Source organism: Juglans microcarpa x Juglans regia, chromosome 3D, assembly GCF_004785595.1.
Source record: "Juglans microcarpa x Juglans regia isolate MS1-56 chromosome 3D, Jm3101_v1.0, whole genome shotgun sequence".
NCBI lineage: Eukaryota > Viridiplantae > Streptophyta > Magnoliopsida > Fagales > Juglandaceae > Juglans > Juglans microcarpa x Juglans regia.
In genome coordinates this window covers 9,267,078-9,273,304 of record NC_054598.1, presented here as the reverse complement: position 1 = coordinate 9,273,304, position 6,227 = coordinate 9,267,078, and the positions used below count along the sequence as shown (strand labels likewise).

General features: G+C 38.6%; 1 pseudogene; it reads right to left on the bottom strand.

Annotated features, from left to right (window-relative positions):
* Positions 1-4,494: 4,494 nt before the first annotated feature.
* LOC121256585 lies at positions 4,495-5,500 on the bottom strand (annotated as a pseudogene).
* Positions 5,501-6,227: the final 727 nt, after the last annotated feature.

Here is a 6,227-nt window from a genome sequence, read left to right as displayed (position 1 = left end):
ATCTCAAGCAGTGTTCGATTTCTCCTTTCCGCCACGCCATTTTGCTGCGGCGTATTCGGCATCGTCAACTGTCTTTTGATTCCTTTTTCATCACAGAGCCTTTTAAATTGCTCAGAGAGATATTCTCGTCCTCGGTCAGTTCTTAGAACTTTTAAACTCTTGTCTAACTGATTCTCAACCATTCTTAGATATCGCCTAAAGCATTCCAATGCTTCAGACTTATGGGAGATTAAGTAGACATGACCGTAACGTGAAAAATCATCTATAAATGTGATGAAGTAGACACCTCTGTGTCTTGCCCTCACACTCATTGGACCACAGATGTCTGAGTGGACTAATTGCAGTGGAAAAGATGCCCTTGTGGCTTTTCCAAACGGTTTTCTCTTAGCTTTTCCCAGTAGATAATGTTCACATGTGGGCAAGATGACCTTAGCGAGATTGCCTATAAGGCCTTCTCTAGCTAACCTAGTCATTCTATCTTGCCCTATATGGCCAAGCCTAGCATGCCATTTATATGAATCCAAATTATCAGATGTAGAAAGAAAAGCAATTGACTCATTTATATTTGAATAATCTAAATTCAATATCATAAAACCGTCTTGTAGAAAAGCATTGCCATAAAACACATGGCCCAAATAAAAAGAAACATAATTGTTTTCAAATACAATACGAAAACCAAGTCTTAATAGAGTGACTACAGAAAGTAAGTTTCGTCGGATCTCGGGAGCGTATAGCACATTGTGAAGGAAAAGAGTGCGGCCACCCCGCAAGTCCAGCTTGTAGGTACCAAGTCCCAGTACCTCAACGCTAGCTCCATTCCCCACCTTGATATCACGACTCCCAGCTGGAATCCGGCGATACTCAACAAATCCAACTCTATCTCGCGCTATGTGTTCGGTCGCTCCTGAATCAACAGTCCACACATGATAGGAGTGAGCAACCATCACATGGCTAGTTACAAAAACAATGTGAGAAAAGTCAGAGTGTACTTCTTCGGCTCAGTGCAGTCACGAACGAAGTGGCCATTCTTTCCACAGTTGAAGCACTCTAATTTCGACTTGTTCTTCCCGCGCTTGCCCCTCTTGCTGCGCTGAGAAGTTCCTGACACCTTCTTAATTTGTCCAGCAGCTACTCCATTCTTAGACTTCTTGCGCTTAGGCCTTGATGCCTTACGCGAACCAGAATCAGCCACAGAGGCCGTGTGATTGGGCTTGGCAGCCTCTAGGCGCTCAGCCTCCAATTCCAAGTGACGCGAGACATCATCAAAGTCTTTGATATTCTCGTTATGCGTCAGGTTCTGGCTCATATTCTCCCAAGAATTCGGCAGTGATCTTATCACTGTCTGGACTTATTGTTCATCAGTCAGGTTGTTTCCTACCGACTTAAGTTCGCGGATCATGGTTGACATAGCCCTAAGATGCTGCTTCATCGTGTGGTCAGAGCGCATCTTATAGGAGTCAAACCTCATGGTTAACCCACGCAACCTAGTGGCTGAAATTCCACCAAACTTCAACTTCAAAGCCTCCCACATGCTTTGGGCAGTGTCATAGATCTCAAACTCACATATTAGATCATTGTGCATGCTGCTTAACATTATTATGCACGCGCACCGACTTTTCTTAGCCCATTGAGTATAGGCTAGTTGATCTATTTTGTGTTGTTCCGAGGTCCCTTCCCCGGGCTCAGTAAGGGAGTGAGATAAGGCCTCCAAGACCTCTTGCTCATCTAAAACATATTGGATCTTGCGATGCCAAATGTCGTAGTTCTCTCCATCCAATTTCTCCCCTTTGTTTAAATCGGCAACTATACTCTTGGATGTCATTTCACTACAATACGCAAAGAAGGGATATTACACACACACCTAAGAAATCTGCCGCGTCTATCCAAGTTAGAAAAAAAATAATTTAGACATGTCGCAAGATCGAAAAATCGCTAGGCTTCAGAATCATCTCTTGCGCCACAATATCTAATTATTAAATTTCTAACCTAATTCCCGCGCAAATTCAAAAAAAAATATGGGAGAATTAATCATAAATCTCAACCACACTCCCACTATCTTAAGTAGTCATCTTGTCCTAGTCACATGTAAAGACATAACCTACTAAAATTGTAGTAACCTTTTGGGCCAGTCTACAAGGACAGCTACTCCAACCACAGTAACCTGTTGGGCCAGTCTACAAAGATGGTTCATATAAGACCATTACAGTCCATTTTTCTTGTTCCATCAGTGCATTTACAGTTCTTACTGGGGTCACTATGGTCTTTTGGCTATACAGTGCATTTACAGTTCTTACTGGGGTCACTGCAATTTTTTTTCAGTCTATCATTTACACTGACAATTCTAACTAAGACTACTTAGTGGGAATTTTTTCTATTTTATCAATAAAGACTAATGTATAAACATTCAAGCCTAACATTCATAGATGATAAAATAATTACATATGCACATGTTCAATTCACATATACATGTAATCACATTTAATATAACAAATTAAATAAAAGATCACATGTAAATTAAAATAATGGAAAAAAAAATAGCATGAATATAACTATATATTCACATGTGATCAAATTTAATCAAAAACATTAAAAAAAAAATCACATGTAATATAACAATATATCTTAGCATATATTAAGTCATGCAAATTTCATCCCCTCCTTTTATTTTCTGTTAAAAAAAATGGGTTTGATAAAGTTGGGCTGTAAAAAAAATTGCCCAGATTTTTTTATTATTATTATTAAACACTGAAGGGCCGAATGGCCCAAAATCAAATTGGGCCAAGCCCAGCCCGAGTCATAAAAAAAAAAAAAAACGTTTCCCATGGAAGTCAAATGACCTAATGGTCATCTTCTTCCTCCATCGGCTACTGTTCACGTGAATAGTAGCCGCTCCACAGCAGAACGCCGCTGCACCTCCGTGGTGCGCGCAGCACCTCGCTGGTGCGCGCTGCACCGCGGTGGTGCGCGCAGCACCTCGCTGGTGCTCGTTGCACCGCGTTGGTGCTCGCAGCACCTCGCTGGTGCGCGCAGTACCACTGTGGTGCGAGCAGCGCCTTGTGGTGGTGCGCGCAACACCACTGCATTGGTGCTCGCAGCACCACCTGGTGCGCAATTTAAAAAAAAAAAAAAAAAAAAAAAAAAAAAAAAAAAAAAAAAAGAGGATAAAAAAAACACCATACAAATCTCAAGCATATGCGAGAAAATATTATAAACTGGACGCAATTAAAAAAAATAGCTCTGATACCAATGTTAGAATGCACAGCGGAAAAGTACCTCAAGCTCAACTTAAAGAATTGCTCCACAAGTTTTTCCAGATTGATAAACTCCAAGCGTTTTCCTTTAGTGGCGAAAGTGTACTACGTAGTATAGAACTAGAATAACACTTAATCAATCCACAGCCTAAATATTTTTATCAAGAGAGAATAAAAAGAGAGAGAGTATTTTTCTATTTTTTAGATGATCCCAAAAACACAATTGGGAAGGACTATATATAGTCCTCCTCTGTACGGCTGGCCTTAAAGGCCAGCCTTCAATTGTATCATGTAACGGCAGTAACGCATGGCTTTAAGCCATGTAAAGCCATGCGTTACAACTAACGCATGGCTTAAAAGCCATGCGTTACAAGCAGGAGGGGGTCAACCCCATGTGGGCGCCCCTCCATCTAATAGTTTGATATTGAATTCGTCGGTTTCTGAAACCATAAAAAACAATGAAAAAAAAAGACAATCATAATAAAACCCCTGAATTACAGTTGATACTGATGATACCAAATTCATAAATAATCCATTAAATGAAAAAAGAAAGTACCTTGATCGAGAATGCCTTTGATCGCCATCTATGTATTTTAGTGACTGCTTTCCTCAAATTATTTTCAACTGGAAGGAACACACATAAAAGATAGTTACAATGTTTTTTTTTTTTTTTTTTTTTTGGGTAAAAATATGCAAACCAAATATATTTAGAGAAACCAATGTAAATTATCGATAGAAATAAACCCGAAACCCATGCATGTCAAAACTAACAAACTGTAATGTGCCTTTGAGGACACAATCCTGTCTGGTTGGCTAAAGAGAGGGAACTTAAGTCTGATAAATTCGTTGAACAAAAGCAAGAAACTCAATTTTTTTTTAAGTAGGTAGAACCTCAAAATTTTGAGAGGATAATATCCTGCTGCATGGACCTAATTCATCCTCTGGATGAGCGCATTGATGTAATCTTCACGGTTTCCGGCATCACCTCCTTCAACATAGTGATTTCTCTTCTTCTTGAAGTGGGGTCCAACCGTCATAATCTATGTATTTTAGTAATCAAGAAAGTACCTTGATCGAATGCCTTTGATCGCCATCTATGTATTTTAGTGACTGCTTTCCTCAAATTATTTTCAACCTGGAAGGAACACACATAAAAGATAGTTACAATGTTTTTTTTTTTTTTTTTTTTTTGGTAAAAATATGCAAACCAAATATATTTAGAGAAACCAATGTAAATTATCGATAGAAATAAACCCGAAACCCATGCATGTCAAAACTAACAAACTGTAATGTGCCTTTGAGGACACAATCCTGTCTGGTTGGCTAAAGAGAGGGAACTTAAGTCTGATAAATTCGTTGAACAAAAGCAAGAAACTCAATTTGTTTTTAAGTAGGTAGAACCTCAAAATTTTGAGAGGATAATATCCTGCTGCATGGACCTAATTCATCCTCTGGATGAGCTCATTGATGTAATCTTCACGGTTTCCGGCATCACCTCCTTCAACACAGTGATTTCTCTTCTTCTTCAAACCACCCTGGGGTGCCATAAGAAATTGTTTGCCTCCTTGAAGTGGGGTCCAACCGTCATAATCTCATGGATAAGATCTTCCGTGCAAATGATTCCTTTCTTACCCAAAGCCTGTTCAACGATGGAATTATCAGTCAAAGCAATTCTCTGCTTTTTGAGTTTTCCATATCCCCTTTTGTAAACCAATTCTTTGACACTCTTCAAATTTGGATACCCGTAGGTCACATAAGGCTCAACTCTGTGCAGCATATTCATCGTTGCCTTATTTACTTTCAGAAAGACACCATTGAATATCCGTCTCGAATGCAGAAGCTGCAAAATCTTCCTGGTCTTTGGGTGCATCGCATTGATACCACGGATCCTGATAATGAACAAGAGCTTAGCTTGTGGGTCTACATAAAACCCTCCCTTAAGTTTTGCCTCACGCTTCAATCGAATAAGCTCTTTTTGCTGCTCATCATACTCCTTTGCATAGAGTTTAGCTCTGCAATAAATCAGCTTACGGCTTTCAACTCTTTTTTTCTTCGCAGCTTCGAGCTCCTGCTTCTTTGCCAGAGCCCATTCCTCATTCCTTTTCTGCTTCTCAATACCGACTCCGGAACTACCGGTCCTCCCTTGACTTCCTCTTCACCCATCTTTTTTTGGATCGCCGCTGCTTGAGGACTTTGGGAGTGCTGGTAGGTTTCGCCGCTCTGAGAACCCTCCCTTAAGTTTTCCCACAATGTTTAGATTATAGAAAACTAAAGAAAATGTCGGGAAATAATTGATTCAACCTTACGAAAGTTTTCCACTAAAGAGAGAAGGAAACGCCTATATCTATCTCAACTCAATTTTCTCTCGCTCGCTCGCTCAAATCTCACCTCTGAATGGATATCTGTATATAAATTGATGGGAATTTTGTTTTTATACCGTTGAGGCAGCGAACAGTATTTAAATTCAAAGGGGATGGCATCCTTCAACGAGCAACGGCTCTTTTTTTTTTTTCGGTTCATTTAAAATTCAATTTGGATGATCCGAGACCCGAATCTCTCTTCTAATGGGTTTATTCAATTTGGATGATTAAGCTTCCATTTAGATTGAAAATTCATCTCAACTCATTCTATCTTATTATTATTACTTTTTCAAATTTTTATATAAAATATAATAAATAATTAAACTTTTTGGTAATTACCTCCCTTATTTGGTAATTTTGGTTCATGTTATTATTAGTGTCATTTCACTAAATTAATAAATATAAGTTTGACTTGTATTTTTATTTGTGATATATCAATTTGCAGAGCTTATGCATTACAAAGTACATCTCTGTCTATGGCATTGCTCTCTTTTTTATTTGAGTAATGGTAAATATAAATTTAGGATGTGTAATTCTCATATAATTATTTTAAAAAAATTGGAATCCATTTAAAAAAAATGATTTTCTTAAATGAGTCTTACTTTAAAAAAAAAAT